We start from the raw sequence: 18,645 nt of genomic DNA on the forward strand, positions 1-18,645 counted from the left end.
ATCGTCAGCCTTGTGGTTCCAACAGGTCTGGGCTGTCCTTGCTTGTGGGCAGCAGACAGTTAACCTCTCCCAGTCGGTGGGGGTTTCAGTGTCTGCAGAAAAGCTCTAAGGTATTGTTGTATGTGTCCCTTGAGGGGAACCAGGACCTGCCCCAAGGCTACACTATTGTTTCTTGACTGCTCCTCCCTTGTCTCTGCATCCCCTCCCTTCCCTGATTAGCAACTGTTTGAGCTTGCCCATTGGAACTCAGGGAGACCTGGAGGCTGAATGAAGCCTATTTCCTGTAATCAAGAATCAAGAAAGCGGGGACACAGAGGGCTTTCCTGCCCAGGAGTTCCGCAGGGTCCTGCTGGGTATCAGGGGCATATGGGAGAGGGCAGGTGTGGCGGTCTGGGCTCAATCCATGGTTCATCATTCCCATGGGATGCTGGCGCTCAGCCCGCATCTGGGTTGAGCGCCAGCTGTGCCTAGGCTGTGCCTAGGGGCCTGTTTTGCAGGGAGGTTGGCCCTTTATTTGACAGTGTTCACAAGTGGTGTTGCTTCCCCAGGACTGTCATGAGCGAGGTTTCTGTTTGGTTTTAGAGAAATCAGGAGCTGTGATTTCAGGAGCTGACCTCCTTGCTATTATGGGAAATACCCAGCCGTGGCCAGTGCCCACTGCCCAGGGTTGGTGGGGTAGGAGTTGAGGGGCTCCGGGCCCCTTCCACTAGTGCCTCCCCTCCTAGCTGTGCTCCCTTCATCAGAAGATGGAATTTGGGGACCCTAGTCCAGGAGACATGGATGCTCAGTACTCGTGAGCATTTAATCTGGGCCTTTTCAGTGGCTAAAGGTGTAGACTTAAAAAATAGTCACAATGTACAAGTTGAGAGTTATGTTTTATTCTGGGGGGAGTTTTTAGAACTTCAGGAGACAGCACCTCAAGTGATCCCGAGGGAACTGCTCCAAGGAGATGGGGTAGGAGTCAGGTTATATAGAAGTTTGCAACAAAGGGCAGGTAGTCTGAACATCAAAACTATTTTTTGTGAATTAAAGAAAACCAGGTATCTCATGTTAAGGAATTTAGTGCTTTTCTGTGTATGGGAGGATGTAAGATTCTGGGCTCCCTGAAATCTTTCCTTTCATATGCATCTCAGCTATCTGGGGCCAGCTTCCTTCATTTTTCTTTCTTTCTTTTTTTTATTTTAATTGGAGGCTAATTACTTTACAATATTGTATTGGTTTTGCCATACATCAACATGAATCCGCCACGGGTGTGCACGTGTTCCCACTCCTGAACCCCCCTCCCACCTCCCTCCCCATACCATCCCTCTGGGTCATCCCAGCGCACCAGCCCCAAGCATCCTGTATCCTGCCTCCAACCTGGTTCTTCAGAGCTCCTCGTAGGGAGTGGCTGCAGGCCTGGTAGCTGCTGGATACCAGGTATTGTCCTCCTTTCTGGGCACCCTCCAGGCTCAGGAATTCGCATTTGGAGGGCTAGAATTGCTGGTGGCTGTGACATCCTGGTTTACTGATACGGCAGGAAATACTTAAATTTCTCAAAGGTGGTTTCATTTACTTGTTTTTTTTTTTTTTTAAAACATAATCTATTGTAAATTCACAGTATTTCTAGTTCAGAATTAGAATTACAAGGTGTTTTAGTTCTTTGATTTTATATTTATATCTCTTTTCTCTTATGCTGAAAATTCTTATCCCTGGGAACATGAACATAATTACCTATTTGCTTGATTATCTCACTTTATTTATACACAGCCCATAGAAATGTTTAGAATAGCTCCACCAATATTTTTACTCACACTGTGAGTAGTGAAAACAGCTGAAGATGTTTTTGTCCTCAGGGTTTATCCCACTAGGAAACTGCAGCCAAATGACTGTGTTTCAGAGTCTTCCGGAACAATTCCCCTGTGTGTTCATGCCACCACTTCAGTATATAATTTGGTTAATTTGTTTCCATTTTGCTTTTGATTTTTAGAACTTAAAAAATTACTATCAGTTTATAATTATGTAAACCATTTTCATGGTTCCAGAGCCAAAGAGATGTCTGCAGAGAGGTCTGCTTTGTGTTTCTGTCTTCTCTTCTTACTCCTTCCATCACTATTTTTAAAAGGGTTATTTTTCTTTCTCTCCTTTTATTTATAGCCTTGTAATGCAAAGTACATACATGTCTTCATAAGTTAGATATTTGTTTTTAAATTTTTATTGGTGTTTAGTTGCTTTACAGTGTTCTGTTTCTACTGTACAGCAAAGTGAATCAGCTGTGAATCAGCTGTGAATCAGGTATACATATAAACCCTCTGTTTTGAATTTCCTTCCCATTGAGGTCACCGCAGAGCAGACTTGATTGCTCTGTGCTCTATAGTAAGGTTCTTATTAGTTATTTATTTTATACATAGTATCAATAGTGTTTATTTTTAATACTTAATGTTTTCTTAGATAAACAATAGCACAGTCTACACACTTACCCCAAACTAGAACTGGAAGATTGTCTTCTAATGATGAGGCAAGTTGTAGCTTAGTTAATCATGACCTTGAGTTAAACTGAGTATACCTGTCGATTCAGTTATTTTGGAGTGGGTAATTACAGCAACTAGGGCTTCCCAGGTGGCTCAGTGGTAAAGAATCTGCCTACCAATGCTGGAGACACTAGAAATGCATGTTCGATCCCTGAGTGGAAAAGATCCCCTGGAAAATGAAATGGTAACCCACTCCAGTGTTCTTGCCTGGAGAATCCCGTGGACAGAGGAGCCTGGCGGGCTGCAGTCTATGGGGTCACAAAAAGAGCTGGACATGACTAACTGACTGAGCATACACAGTTACAGCAACTGCCGCCTGAACATTCTAATCACATTCCAAAATATTAATAGTTAGAAAATACATGAATATTTCTGTCTTGTTTTTGCTGTTGGGAAAAAAAAAAGGAAACTTGGTCTGTTTAATTTACATATATTCTAGTTCAGTGGGTCTCGGCCCAGTGATTTCATCCCCGGGGGACGTGTGGCAGCATCTCAGATGTCTGGGGATGTTTTTGATCATTGTAACTTCAGGCGGGGGGAGCCCTCAACTCCTGCAGTGAATAGGGAGCTCCCCCAGCCAAGAAGTATCAGCCCTGTATTTGCCTCTGGTCAGAGCCCTGCACGATGGAAGGGGCCTTGAGACTTTGGGTCACCCCCTTCCCTCCCTCCCTCTCTCTGTCCCTCATCCCTTTCCTCCTCCCTTCCCCCTTCCCTCCCCTCTTCCCCGCCTCTCTTCCTTTTCCTCCCCTTTCTCTCTTCTTTTCCAGTAAAAGTAGATTTTTACGACTAGGAGTATAGGAAAACCATTTACAAAGACAAGCCAGAAGGACACCAGCAACTGTGCTTTACCACCTCGTGTGCAGAGAGTCCAGCACAGGAAGCGCTGTTCAGTTTACCCTGGTGTAAATCCCATGTGCGACTGCGTGCTTTGAGGGAAGCTGATTCTGCTTCAGGATGGGTCTCAGGAAGACGGATGTCTTGTTTGGTGCGAGCACATGGACCACCACCTGTAGGACAGTAGTGCTTGAAGTTGAGGTTGTGATGTGCTGACAGCACTGTGGCTTCACAGTGGATCCTGACGTGCTGCTCACTTAGAAAGATGACCGTTCAGAGGCACATGTGGGTGTGGGCAGCAGTGGGCAGCTGGCAGTTCTGTGCCTCTTAGGACATTCTCTTGTCATTGACAACATTCTGCATTCCTCTGGGGGTCGCTTTCTCATCTCTGGACTTTCCATGCCAGAGTCCTATGAGATGCTCATTTTCAACTAACAAAGAGGGTGAGTGGTCCTATCTCTGTGTGGTTTAATATGATGTGGATGGGGGGCTCACTCCTTTTCTCACACTGGGGACCCTGAGAAGTATCAACAAGGTGCCTGGTTGCCCCCAATCATTACCAGAGTGGGGCGCCTGGAGTGTGATCACAGGGCATTGGAAGCAGGTATTGGAGGCAGTAGTGTCTGGTCCAGGGATGGGCTTGCTGGCCTCGGATCTTAGCATCCCTTCTGCCTGTGGTGATGGAGGAGGCAGGTGGGTGGTGCCCTTCCTCTAGTTTCTACATCACTGCTCTTCCCCAGGTACCACCCACACTCCAGCAGGTCAGTTCACCCAGCTGTACAAGTCACTAGTCGGCATGTGTCTGTGGCATAAGAGAGCACAGTACAGGTTGCTTCTGTGGAAAGAAAGAGGTGTCTTTAGGAAAGTTAGCCGCTAAGGTGACAGCCCACTGGTTTTTAGCCCTGGGGAGCTGGGTTTATCTGATCGTTTTGTTAAACATTTGCCTGTGAACTTCAACTCTTGAGACTGCTTTGAGGGGACCCGTGGGGGTGGAGAGCACCCTGTTGTGGTTATGGGGTGGTCCTGCAGAAATAGCCCAAGTCACCAAAATTCCTTTTGATTTTAACTTTATGGTCCAAAGACACAATATTGTCCTTTAGGCCCTTGACTGGAGTCTTATACCACCTCCCCTCCTCGTTCAGCGTTTCCCCTGCCTCCCAAGGATAGCCTTATAAGCCTTGGACACTGAGAACCTGAAGGGCTCACTTCTGTTTCAGCATTTCTACTAATTCTGGGGGAAGCCCTTAAATATTGACAAGGGTCTGAAGCCTTGGTTCATTTTTTTTATTTTTTCGGCACAGAAATAAATGGTTTGTGCTATTTTTGAGTGGTGGATATTGAACTCAGGGTGTAGGGCAAAGTGGTTTCCATGTCTTTCTAAAGAGGAGAAGCAGGCACCTCTAGTGGCAGATGACCTTCTGATGGGGACAGGTGGGAGGCAGTTCTTAACCATTCCTGGGCAGGTGTGGGCGGTCACGCTCTGGGCAGCTAGCCTCTTGGGCTTCAGGATTGACAGGGGTGGTGGTCCTGGCCTTGCAGGATTCCTGCCCAGTGGTGGGGGAGGCATCTCCTAGCAGTGAAGGAAGACATCATGGGTTCACCATCAGCCTCCTGTGATCAGACTTACGGGCAAGTGCCAAGCCTTTTGTAACCATAATCAGTTAAGACAAAGCAAAGGGCTGTAAACTGCAGAATTCTGTTGGTGTCTGCCTTCTCGTAGAAACAAGATGCTTCTGGGACTTACCTGGTGGTGCAGTGGATAAGAATCTGCCTGCCAATGCAGGGGACTCCGGGTCGATCCCTGGTCTGAGAGGATCCCACATGCTGTTGAGCAACTAAGCCTGTACAACCACTGAGTGTGCCCTAGAGCCCATGCTGCACAACGAGAGAAGCCATCGAAATGAGAAGCCTGAGCACTGCAGTGAAGAGTAGCTCCCCCCACCAAAACAGAACAACACGACAAGAAAGAAACAGGATGCTTCTAGAAAAGAAAACCAGTTCGGAAATCTGGCACTGAAAACCTTTCAGTGTTGTAGTGTGGACTCGCTAGTTTATGGTTTTATAACTGGCTAAAGGTTCTGGCGTTAACTGCAGGTTTCCAAGTGGTTTCATCGCCCTCAGTCGGGGCTGACTGCAGGGTGACTAGTTGTGTTCATCTGATTCAGTTCATTTCCTAGGAGAACCAATTACAACCCCATTTTCACTAATTTACGGTCGTAATCCATCTATTTCAGAGCCAGGATTAAATTATCGCTTACCTCCAGAAGATGTATGTTTGAACTTAAGTATCTGTGGGATTTTCATATTCTATGAAAGACAAAGGGGTGAAAGTTAGCTCGTTGTTAAGTTTTGTTTTCTTCTATTTACTGTTATTATTTTGTTGGAAAATTTTTACTGCATGTATTTTTTTCAAAAGACAACTGAAACCTCTAACATCAGGGGAAGCCTTCCTCCTGTCTCAGGCACCCACATGACTTCATTGGAGCAAGACCACTGCTTCTTGTGTGTACAGCTACTGTTCTGGAAATCGCTAACTACCAGCTTAACTTCAGCTCCTCTGTCCATGGGATTTTCCAGGGAAGAATACAGAAGTGGCTTGCTGTTCCCTTCTCCAGGGGATCTTCCAGACCCAGGGATCAAACCCAGGTCTCCTGCATTGCAGGCAAATTCTTCACCATCTGAGCCACTGCTGCTGCTGCTGCTGCTAAGTCACTTCAGTTGTGTCTGACTCTGTGTGACCCTGTAGACGGCAGCCACCAGGCTCCCCCGTCCCTAGGATTCTCCAGGCAAAAACACTGGAGTGGGTTGCCATTTCTTGATCCAATGCATGAAAGTGAAAAGTGAAAGTGAAGTTGCTCAGTTGTGTCCAACTCCTAGCGACCCCAAGGACTGCAGCCTACCAGGCCCCTCCATCCATGGGATTTTCCAGGCAAGAGTACTGGAGTGGGGTGCCATTGCCTTCTCCGAATCTGAGCCACTAGGGATACCCAACTACCAGCTTTACTCAGGTCATTTCACTTTCTTGTAATACAAAGACATCTCTCCTTTACTTACTTTTAAAAAATAAAGTCATTGAATCGTACACTTCAGTTGGTGAATTCTTATGGTCTGTGAATTGCATTTCAATTGAATAAAAAGTAACCTTAGAGTCTGGGGACTGATTTGAAGAGAAAAGACGAAGAGTGGAATACTTTCATCTTTATGTCGTCAGAGGTGACTACAGAGGTTCCCCAAAGATCTTTGCAGCTTGGGTTAAAAACATTTTTATGGAGCATTTAGAAGGAGGAGCCTGTGATGAGCCTGCCAAGGTTCCTGAACATAGTTAAGTTCACTGGAGTGATGAATCTCAGCGTGAGGAGGGTGAACAGCAGGTCGGTAATTGCAGGCAGCTTAACCAGGCAGCAAAATGGTAGTTAAGTTTCTTCATAGATAAATACATATGTGGAAAAGAATCTGAAATGTCCTTACCTTACTTTTCGGAGTTGAGAATGTAAGTTTGAAGTCCTGTCTCTTTAGAACCTAGAGACATCTGTCTTGTTTTACAAGTGGATAGTTTTCAATGTGTGTTCACTCAGTCTTATCCGACTCTTTGTGACCCCATGGACTGTAGCCCACCAGGCTCCTCTGTCCATGGGATTCTGGAGTGGGTTGCCATTCCCTTCTCCAGGGGATCTTCACGACCCAGGGAACCTGTGTCTCTTGGCATCTAATGCATTGGCAGGCAGATTCTTTACCATTGAGCCACCTGGGACTTCCCTGTCATTCAGTGTCTGGTGCTGTTTAATCAAGCTGTTCCTCTCCGATAGCATCTCAGCCATGTCCTTTCTGTCCATTTTGACATGTCCTGCCTGCATTCCCGGTAGAGCCATGCCCGTCCACTTGGGTGGAGGACCATTGTGGGGAGTGATGGCTGGGAGTACAGGTGTCCCCAGAGTGTGGGCTGTTAGTTTGATTCTCCCCAAGGAAAGTGTCAGGTGGGTCCTGCCCTTGGCCATGGTCTGTACCACAGCGTGGATGGTGGCCTGGAGACAGGTGTGTGGGGTTTGCAGGTGAGGAGTGGATGGAGGGGGGCGGGTTGTCCAGGCCTGAAGCAGAATGAGAACTCTTGAGAACCTGCAGCGTTGGACTGCAGGTGGTGTGGAGGAGTGGACCAGGAGGGTCACCAGGGGCACATGTCTCTGCTTCCTCTCAGAAAGCCACCTGCCAACTGTAGTGTGAGGGGCCAGATGGGCTGTGCAGGTGTGAGGCTGCCTGTGGGGGACGCAGACTCAGTCAGTGTTCTCACGTGCAAAGCATCATCGGCATACCCAGTCTCTGCAGTGGACATCCCTGCTGAGGCCACATACCATGTGCAGAGACGATGGGGGGTGACCCACAGGGGCCTGAGGTCCCCGCTTGGGCCCACTCCTCTGTCTGTCTGCTTTGTAGGGGTGAAGCCTACATCTGTCTTGTCTGTTGTATGTCCAGCACCCCGCATAGTACTCAGAAGGCTTCAGAAATACTTGCGGAGTGACTTGTCTTGAAGTCTGTCCAGAAGAGAGAACTTTTAGGAAACTTGTCATTTTTTGACTTAGGAAGGATTTGCTTGCTGAAGAGGCCCTAAAGGACCTTGCAGCTCCTCTCAGTGTTGGGAGGTTAGTCTCAGGAAGGACAGATGAGACCTGCTTTCTAGTCCATCATAAACCACCTTTATGTAAAACTATTATGTTCATATAAGACACTGCTCACTTGTCTCCTTTAAAGATTTAAAAATTCTGCTCAGATACTAATGGGTACTTTGGATGGGACACATCTATTTCAGAAGTTATCTAGAAAAGTTGAACTGAATTTTTTTTAGGCAAGTTTTCTTGCAGCAGATAAAGCAGCACTGCCATATCACCTCATGTCTGACTTCGGTCCCTCACTGGACTGAATCCCCTAAGAAGGATGGCATCTGTATTGTGCTTTATTTACATACCGTGTCTGCACAGAGCAGATTTGTGTCACATTTCCATTGAATAAGTGTGACTTCCATTTATTTATAGCAATGAGGTGACTGATACTCTCTCCAAGGAAACCCGGTGTCTGAGGCTAAATGGCAGTCTCTACAGTGCCCAGCTGGAGAAGGAAATGGCAACCCACTCCAGTATTCTTGCCTGGAAAATCCCATGGATGGAGGAGCCTGGTAGGCTACAGTCCATGGGGTCGCAAAAAGTTGGACATGACTGAGCGGCTTCACTTCACTCACTTCATACTTTATCACTGGAGAAGGAAATGGCAATCCACTCCATTATTCTTGCCCGGAGAATCCCATGGACAGAGGAGCCTGGCGGGCCATGGTCCGTGGGGTCGCAGAGAATTGGACACGACTGATGTGACTAAGCACGCACGCACAGTGCCCAGCTGCTAAGATGTGCACTGGGCTGAGCGTCCCCTGGAAGAGAGTCTTTGTGTCCTTTGTCACGGGTGAAGGCGTGGCCAGCCTCATCACCTTCGTGCCCCTTCTTTCAGACAGGCCTGGTGTTCAGATGCTGAGGGTTTGGAGATAAATGTTCTTGATTCTGTCCTTCTCACTTTCTCTTCTTCCCTTTGCATCCCTTTGTTCTTACCTGGGGCTGGTGTCATAACCAGCTGCAGGTGGTCTGATTCAGCAGGTCTCAGTTGTTCTGTGTGCAATGAACAGGCAGTAGGGAAGGGGAACCCTTCCATTTCTGAAATGTGTGGTTAGAACACTCCTATTTCAGCTCTTACACATCATCCGAAGATAATTTTTGTCTTTTTGTTCAGTCATTAGGTCATGTCTGACTTTTTGTGGCCCCATATACTGTAGCACTCCAGGCTCCTCTGTCTTCCACTCTCTCCCAGGGTTGGCTCAGATTCATGGTCCATTGAGTCGGTGATGCCATCCTGCCCTCAGTCTTTCTCAGCATCAGGGTCTTTTCCAGTGAGTCAACTCTTGGCATCAAGTGGCCAAAGTATTGGAGCTTCAAGATCAGTCCTTCTGTTGACTATTCAGGGTTGATTTCCTTTAGGACTGACTGGTTTGACCTCCTTGTTGTCCAAGGGACTTTCAAGAATCTTCTCCAGCACCACAGATCAAAAGCATCAATTCGTTGGTGCTCAGCCTTCTTTATGATTCAGTTCTCACATCTGTACATGACTACTGGAAAAACCATAGCTTTGACTATACTGACTTGTGTCAGCAAAGTGGTGTCTCTGTTGCTGTAAATTTGAATAATGAATCACAAGGTGCAGAGGAGGTTTAACTCGTTCCCTAACTTTCTTCTGTCTTTGTGTTCATGTTTTCACGGAACAAGTTACATGTTTGGAGACCATGGTGAATTTCAGGATTTACTGATTTCAAAGCATCCTCCTTAAGGAGTAGGCCAGGGAAACACTGAATTCTGAGAGGGCTTGAAATCATGTCCTGAGTGTTTCCTCTGCATAGAATGGCATCGTGGAGCCCAGTTTGTCGTTTCTCTGTGCATGTAAGTGAACGGATCTCAGCTTTTCTTTGATGTGTACAGTGGATGAGGGTTGTTGGAGGAAACCTGGCTGCATGAGGAAGTGGGTTTTCTTTTTGCCAGGTGGCCGTTGAAATGTGTTTCCTCTGTGCCCAGTTGAAAGGCTGGGCATGTAGATTTTCATGCTCTTGTCGTGTTTTAGCTCTGAAAGTGCTTACACAGCTAATCTGGCTTTTATGTTTATTTCCACTTGGAGCTCAGCGGGAGGCTCTTTGGAGATATTCGGACAGAAATGACTTAATTGGATTTCAGCCCAGACACAGCATATGAATGGCTTTATGGATGGCATTAATTGGGCCGTTGCCATGGGAAGTCATCTATACATTTTTGAGCTTGAAAGTTTAGAAGTCCTCTTTGATTCATTCAGTCTCTCTCACTGGCTTCTTGCTAGTTTATTTGATCAATGACATACTCAAGAAAAATAAATTTATGGCAATAAAATGAAGACATGTGGTTCGTTAGCAGAACCATCATTTGGTTTTGGCACGGGTGCACTGATTTGTGATGAAGGCTCCGTGTTGACACCCAAGAGTTGGATCAGGCTGTGTGTAAGGAATTCAGGGTCTCTTGGGTTGAAATTTGGGAGAAGAGGATTCTAAACCCTGGAGCACTGAATGGTGCCATTGTTGTTCAGTCGCTAAGTCATGTCTGACTCTGCAGCCCCATGCACTGCAGCATGCCAGGCTTCGCTGTCCTTCACTATCTCCCAGAGTTTGCTTAAATTCATGTCTGTTGAGTCAGTGACGCCATCCAGCAATCTCATCCTCTGCTGCCCCCTTCTCCTTTTGTCTTCAGTATTTCACAGAATCAGAGTCTTTTCCAGTGAGTTGGCTCTTGGCTCTTCGCATCAGGTGACCAAAGTATTGAGCTTCAGCGTCAGTCCTTCCAATGAATATTCAGGGTTGATTTCCTTTAGGTTTGACAGGTTTGATTTCCTTGCAGTCCAAGGGACTCTCAAGAGTCTTCTCCAGCACCACAGTTTGAAAGCATCAAGTTTTTGGTGCTCAGTCTTCTTTAAGGTCCGACTTTCACATCTGTACATGACTACTGGAAAAACTGTAGCTTTGACTGTACAGACCTTTGAGGGCAAAGTCATGTCTCTGCTTTTTAATATGCTGTCTAGGTTTGTCGCAGCTTTCTTGCCAAGGAGCAAGTGTCTTCATGGCTGCAGAGATTTTGGAGCCCAAGAAAGTAGTCTGTCACTGTTTCCACTTTATCTCCATCTATTTGCCCTGAAGTACTGGAACTGGATGCCATGATCTTAGGTTTTTGTACCATTGTGGCAGATTCTATAGAAATCACTGAGGAAGTGTAAGTTTATTGGATGATGAATGTCTGATAAGAGTCATTCTGTCGAGAGCCTGCCATGTGGCTGAACCATATGGATGGCAGCATGTGGAGGTCCCTTGCTGGAGGCACTTGTGTTGCCTTTGAATGGGGGCGGTTTGGTTATAAAAGAGCAATCGCTGCAGGAATGAAGGACGTTCCTGTAGAATGTTCCAGAAGAGGGGAACTTTGGGTTCATTCCTCCTGGACGATGAGTTGGTTTTGGCTGGACAGTAGTTTTAGGAAGCTGCAGGTGTGAATCTCTTCCTAAATGGTGGAAGAAATGGACATAAAGGCACAAAAGTAGGAAAGTATCTGGCATTTGGGGAAAATGTGGGTGAGTCATATTGACCATTTTTCAGAATATTCAAAAGCAGCTAAATATACTTTAAAAACACAATGATATTAAAATTCATATTCAATTGGCATGATCATGAGTTTGTTCTCTGAAAGTATTTTTTTTAACCATTAGCCACATACAGTTAGAAATGTCATTTAGATCACCTGTGTGTATAAGTTATCTCAGATGAGAATTCAGTGTCTATATCTTCTTTCTTTCCTGTCTTCCCTTCCTTCTGTCTTTTTCAACAAAAGAGGTTTTATTCAATAGTGTGTTTTCATGTTTAAGGTTTATCTTGGTCAGCATGCTTTTTATTTGTGGTGTAATTACCTGGACAACAATGAAATCCTGTGGACACTTCGTAAAGAATGCAGGTGACCCTTTGCAAAATATTTTGTGTAATTGGACTATCCAGTTATGGCATTGAGATGTGTATATATACACAGGTATGTGTATATAGGGTTGTATACACACACCTACATGTATGCTGATTCTGAAAACTGATTTGGGTCAGTGGAAATAGGTTCAGAGAAACACCTATGATGCCTTTTGGAGGATGGGGACTGTTGTATTAAGAGGCTAGCATCAAATATATACACAGAATCTTATAAAGCATTAGAACAGGTGTTACTAATGTTATTCCTATCTGCTAGAATTCTGAGGCAGCGACCGTAAAATTTAAGTCCATATTAAGATTTGCCTTATGACTTCCTTGTCATGGTACTTTAGATAAATGTATTAATGCCTTTTTTCCCACATCATCAATTTTGGGTAATTCTCACATCCACTCCCGTGTGCTGAGCTCACAGCTACAGATTAGGGGCGTCGAGACCTCGTCACAACTGAGGACGTGGAGGAACAGGACCAAGGAGGGAGGGGCATGTGGGGGCTGAGCAGGTCTGGGGCCCACGGCTCCTGCCACGTCTTTTGGTCATGGCGTGTGTGGTCGACCCACTGCCGGCAGTTGTGTTCTCTGAGAAGTTCTAGAAGACTTGAAGGCAGATGTGTGCATTATTTCAGAACACAGAACCCTCAGAGCTCGGCATCTGACCAGTGATCCTGCTCCCCACACCTCCCCAGCCACATCTCCTTGAGGCTGTTCAGAGTTAGAAACTCATGCTCTTTCTGCCCCATTTTCATTAATCAACTTGTGATCCTCACACAGATGCAGTCCGCTGATAACCAGTGTTATCATTTAAATTGATTCCAGCCCATGGCAGAAAAATCTGGTGTTTTCCTTTTCAGGACAGTTTTATCTTGAGTAAAAGTCCAAATTTGGTGGGCCTTTCTGAAATGTGGACCCCGCATCTGACTGTTAGCACTGCGCACAGGGTAGTAAGAAGCAAGTGGGGTCCTGTCCCTGGAAGCATTAGTGTTGTTTTTTTCTTTTTAGTAAAAGAAAAAAGATAATTGCCTTTAGCTTGTCCTGCAGATGAGGGGTCTGGGCAGTTCACTGCGTGTGTCTTGCATGTTTATTTCATACTCATGTACTATTTGGTCATGATACTCATCTGGCATAATCCAAGAGTCTTGAGCTTATGTGCAGTGTTCAACAGTCAAACAGTGTAACTCAGTAATTTTTTTCTGCATTGACATCTAAGAGAAATAGTGCCTTTGTTTTTATTTATGTATATACTTTATTAATTTTAACGATGTGTTAATTTCTGCTGTATAGCAAAGTGACTCAGTTATACACATATATATGTTATTTTTTATATTCATTTCCATTATGGTTTATCATAGGGTTTTGTTTAACTTTTTATTTTATATTGGAGTAGAGCTGATTAACAATGTTGTGATAGTTTCAGGTGAACAGTGAAGGGACTCAGCCATACATACACATGTATCCATTCTCCCCCAAAGTCCCCTCCCATCCAGGCTGCCACATAACACCGAGCAGAGTTTCCTATACTATACAGTAGGTCCTTGTTAGTTATCCATTTTAAATACAGCAATGTGTTCATTTCCATCCCAAACTCCCTACCTATCCCTTCCCCTCATCCCTCCCTCCAGCAACCATAAGTTCATTCTCTAAGTCTGAATCACAGGATGTTGAATATAATTCCCTGTGTTATACAGTAGGACCTTGTTGTTTATCCATCCTATAGATAATAGCTTATATCTGCTAACCCCAACCTCCCCAGCCACCCCGATCCCACCCCTTGGTAACCACAAGTTTGTTCTCAGATTAAGGTGGCATGTGTGGTCATGGACTTGCGTCTTAGAAACTATGATACTGTCCTTCCCTGATTTGAGAGGCAGAAGCCGGGCTCCTATTGTGGCAGACACTCCAGACTGATGGCGGTGACAGATGACCTTTGCCCAGGTCTGGAGGTTCTGGCCCTTTAGTGGTGATCCATGTGGGGAGAAAGAGTCCAGTGGGGCTCTGCAGTCAGGTGGGCCTGGGTTTGAATCCTGGCTCTGGGCCTGAGGGTCTGGTGGTTTGGTTCCTGAGCCGACGATGAGTTGTGTCTCCTGGGTTGCTGTGAAGGTGGAGCCACCAACACAGTGTCCCTGGGACCTGTCCAGTTGCTTCTCTGCTTCTGTGGGTTGGGTGGTGGAGTGCTGGTCTTTATGCGGAGCCTTTAGGGGATTCATGTCATCTGGGCAGTAGGCAGGACTGCATGTCCATCCTGCCCAAAGAGTCGGGGGGCTCCAGCCTTTGGCCTCAATGGAAGGTCATGAGCCTCTCATTAATCCTGAAGACTGTACTGCAGGGAAGTCTGTCAGTGATGGACACCAGCCCTGAATGGCCAGCCCACTGAGGTTCAGAGGAAACCGCCCAGATGGCCCAGAAAAGCAGCCAGGACAGGCTCCGTGGGGCACCTGGAGTTCAGGTGGGGCTGGGACAGATGGTTTGGGTGTCTGGAGGCCAGGCCCGTGGGGACAGGCAGGGCTGCTGGTTGGCAGCCACCTGACCTGAGCACCTTCACTGGTGTCCTGGCTAAATGCCCCCCGAGACCAGGGAGAACCCCAGGTTGTGCCCAGGCTTTTCAAAACACAGTCAAGAAAAAGAAAACCTCAGTATTGCAGAGAATTCAGATAGTCCTTTGGTTTTGCCGTGGTAGAATGATCGGGGTCCAGATCATTGTGGAGAAAGGGGTGCATTTAGTATTTGTGTTAATATCCTTTACTCTGTCCTCATCGCTTTAATTCCTATGGGGAGATGCAAGTGGTGCTTGTGGGGAAATGCCTGTAAAGACAAGCATGCACTGTCCCCTCCTGCCTGAGCAGGCTGTGAAATGTTCTCCAGTGACCACCTTGGCCCCAGTGACCTTAAACCTGGCAGTGTTGCCAGTCAGAGGTGGTTTTCTACAAAGTGTATGCTTTCCTGGTGGATTCTATCACAGGTTGTACTGAAGACCTGATCTGAAGTGCTCGTCCTTAACAGAGGCTTTGAATAGTCCACATTAAACGTGGCAGTGGGTGGACTTCATGGAAACCCAGCAAGGGAACAGCTTAGTCTCTGTGTTCACTTCTGAGGAAGGTGTGTGGTTCGTGCACTGACGCTTGGTCAGTGAGATGCTTTTCTTGAAGAAAACACCACCCCTCCGTCTCACACAGTTGGATCGCAGGTGCCTAGGCCATCTTTGTTGTTGTTCAGCTGCGTCCGACTCTTTGCGACCCCATGGACTGCAGCATTGCAGGCTCCTTCTCTGTCTCCCGGAGTTGGCTCAGATTCATGTCCATTGAGTCAGTGATGCCATCCAACCATCTCATCCTCTGCTACCCCCTTCTCCTCCTGCCCTCAGTCTTTCCCAGGGAGGCTCTGGTTGGAACCTTGTCATTGGCTCAGATCCTGGGCATCCACCTGGATGGCCACAGCGAGTGTCAGAGGACAAGACTTCCAGACCCAGGCCGTGGCGCTGGTGAACTGGGAAGGAAGATAAATTCTCTGGCACTAGGCTTGCTGCTGGTGTGGTAGGTTCAGCTTTAGAGGCTTGCGTTCCTCACTCCAAGCCTGCTAAGGAGAATCTCTGCCTCTATGAGAACATTAAGTCCTGTGGCAAAGTGAATATTAGTATCTATCCCAGGAGGTTATTGGGAGGATTAAATCACACACACATATACACACACCATGAGCGCACCGTGCGTACAGGGGGCAACTCAGACAGCCCCCCAGACGCCCAAGGGCCTTGGCTTGAGCTCTGACTCCAGGCACATTCACTTTCCAATGAAAATTTTAAAGCTACAACTTATGTCCAGAAGAACCCCTGAAAATACTAATACAGAAGTGGTGTTTGCAGACACAGCAGTATTTAGCTAGTGGGTTTCTCCAGTAAGTGGCATGTGTCAGGCCCACAGTGAGAAATCGGAATCCTTGGTCAGGCCTGGAGTCTAGATAGCAAAGCGTCTGTTTTCTGTCTTGTTTCTGAAAACACACGGCAGAGAGAAGGCCTCCATCCTGGTGTGCGTCTAAGATCTCGTCCAGGTCTCATATCCCTGGCGTGTCTGCCCAGCACCTTTCCCTTGTGTTAAATCATACATTCAAACAAAACTAAACAAAAATCATCCAAGCCCTTAAAATAATACCAGAGAATGCATAAATGAATTCATTTTTTAATCAACATTTATGAACTTGCCTTAAAGCCTTCCCTGAATTATCCTTTTCTATTTGACTAAAATAAAACTCGACTCTTCTGTGGGGTGTTTAATAATGTTGTGAGTCATCATCATGGTTTGATGAATTAATAGATCTTGTACAAGTGAATGGTCAGGACAGATCCCTTCAGGCTTTGAAGCATAATTAAAGATGCCAGTGAACCCTCTTGGAGTCCACAGTGCCTCAGGGTCCCCTCAAAGGACAAATCAGGACTGAAAATAGGTACCCAGGTGTCAGGGGCCATAAGGCCAAGTCCCACAGCTGGGAGGGAGGGGGTTGCGGGATCCTCTGTCGGCTCCTCCTCTGTAATTTCAGGATGCTGTCTTCAGATTCCTGTAGCGATATTTTCTTTTTAAAAATTTTTATTGGAGTCTAGCTGATGTACAATGTTTTGTTAGTTTCCATTGTACAGCAAAGTGACTCAGTCATACACATGACGTACACATACAGTATAGCCTCTCTTTTTCAGATTCTTTTCCCATATATGTCATTAGAGTATTGAGTAGAGTTCCTTGTGCTATACAGTAGGTCCTTGTTAGCTATCTATTTGATATATAGTAGTGAGAGAGAGAGAGAGAGTGTGTGTGTGTTCATCCCGATAAGGACGAAGCTGTGGGTCTGGCGGGGCCTTTCTCAGTGAATGGTCCGCGCAGGAGATGAAATCTCTACATGATATCCATTCTCTGCAATTCTTCTCCCTAATTAGGCTCCCAGACGGGCTTTTTGAATTTCCACTTGGCAGCTGCTCTTTTGTTTTCAGCAGGCTTGCAGGGTGTGGGCAGCGGTATTGTGGGGAGGGGGCTGGAAGAGATCTGGGAGCTTGGGTCCCTCGGTTATCCCCAAGGGGGTCCCCACCTACCCTCTGCCTCCACGTTGACCCAGGGTCTGGAAAATAGAGCAGGGCAAAGGAGTTTTTGTTTGGGTCGAGGTCAGTAAATATAAAGCACATTTTTTCCTGGGGTCTATTAAAAATATTTGGAGAAGGAAACGGCAACCCACTCCATTATTCTTGCCTGAGGAATCCCATGGACAGAGAAGCCTAACAGGCTACAGTCCATGGGTCACAAGGAGTTGGACACAACTGAGTGACTAAACAACAACAACAAGTAAAATATTGGTTTCAGGTAAACAAATAATCAGTTATTTTTCAAGCAGTAACTTAAAATCCAGCAAGCAAGCTGCCCTGATAAATGGTGTCTTCTGTCTCTTTTCAGATTTCCTACGTTCCTTTTCTTCGAGCAATTTCCTGGATTGTCACTCTCTGCTGAGATTTGAATTGGATAGGAGAATTTGGAGAACTCCAGCAGCTTGGTGACTTCAGGTGCAGTCAGCTGAGGAACTCAGCCTTTGAGGAGCTCTGTGTTGTGTGTCACCTCTCGTAACTGGGTGCCGAAGGTGAGTGTGGCTTTCCGCCTGAGACAGGCAGGAGGAGTGACTGCTTTTGCCTTAGATGCCCACGTTGCACTGGGCATACGCTTTACGTTAGTAAAATGGCAATAAATGTAGCTCTGATTTGTTGAGCCTTATAAAATGTAAGTTGCCAAGGGATGTGGTTCAGAAGTTAGACTCACTGTTCCTGCTTTGGTGCATGGTGGCAGCAGGTAAGCTAGGAGGCAGGACCGTGGGTGCCTCCAACCTGTGAGATGCCTGAGCTCCTGGCTGGACAGGTAGCTTGTGTCTGTGGGAGATGGGCCTTCTCTGTGTCATGTGGGATGGGTGTCCAGAATACGTAGGAGCTGTCTTCAGGGCGAGCTCCATCTTGTGAGGCTTCATCCTAGCTTGGATGCTGGGAAGATAAGGTTGCATCAAAACATCAAATGGATAAGGATTCCGAGGGAGGGTTTATGTTTTCCTATGAGAAATGTTCTCGTGTGTTAAAATTGTACTTGTGACACAGCATATGGCTTGAGATTCAAGGCTCCTGGAATAACAGGTACTGGACAAAAGAATGTCTCTACAATAGGCATTTCTCAGCCCTAACATGATTTTGGACCATTTGATTTAGATGATACAAGATGCTGGCTGGCAGTCAGTTCCTCTGGGGTCCTGGCTCTGACTGGGCAATAAAATGCTTTATGAGAAGGTCCAATTCATCTTCAGAGTGTTGTCTCCTAAGTGGAGGTTTGTTGTTCACTCACTGTCGTGTCCAACTGTTTGCAACCCTGTGGATTGCAGCACACCAGGCTTCCCTGTCTTTCACCATCTCCCGGAATTTGCTTAAACTCATGTCCGTTGAGTTGGTGATACCATCCAACCATCTCATCCTTTGTCACCCTCTTCTTTTGCCTTCCATCTTTCCCAGCATCAGAGTCTTTTCCAGTGAGTTGGCTTTCCTCATCAGGTGGCCAAAATATTGGAGTTTAAGCTTCAGCATCAGTCCTTCCAGTGAATATTCAGAATTGATTTTCTTTAGGCTTGAGTGGGCTTCCCTGGTGGCCTAGATGGTAAAGAATCTGCCTGCAGTACAGGAGACCTGGGTTCAATCCCTGGATTGGGAAGATCCCCTGGAGGAGGGCATGGCAACCCATT

The 18,645-nt window shown here is 46.4% G+C and overlaps 1 protein-coding gene across 3 annotated transcripts in view; it reads left to right on the forward strand.

The window, feature by feature from the left end:
* NCK2 (NCK adaptor protein 2) overlaps window positions 1-18,645 on the forward strand; it is a 115,214-nt gene that overhangs the window by 48,518 nt on the left and 48,051 nt on the right. For all 3 annotated transcript variants that reach the window (XM_070379491.1, XM_070379490.1, XM_070379492.1), the window contains exon 2: window positions 17,331-17,511. The gene's annotated coding sequence lies outside the window, so the exon portion shown is untranslated. The remainder of the gene's footprint in view (window positions 1-17,330; window positions 17,512-18,645) is intronic.

This window comes from Bos mutus, chromosome 11, assembly GCF_027580195.1.
Source record: "Bos mutus isolate GX-2022 chromosome 11, NWIPB_WYAK_1.1, whole genome shotgun sequence".
Taxonomy (NCBI): domain Eukaryota; kingdom Metazoa; phylum Chordata; class Mammalia; order Artiodactyla; family Bovidae; genus Bos; species Bos mutus.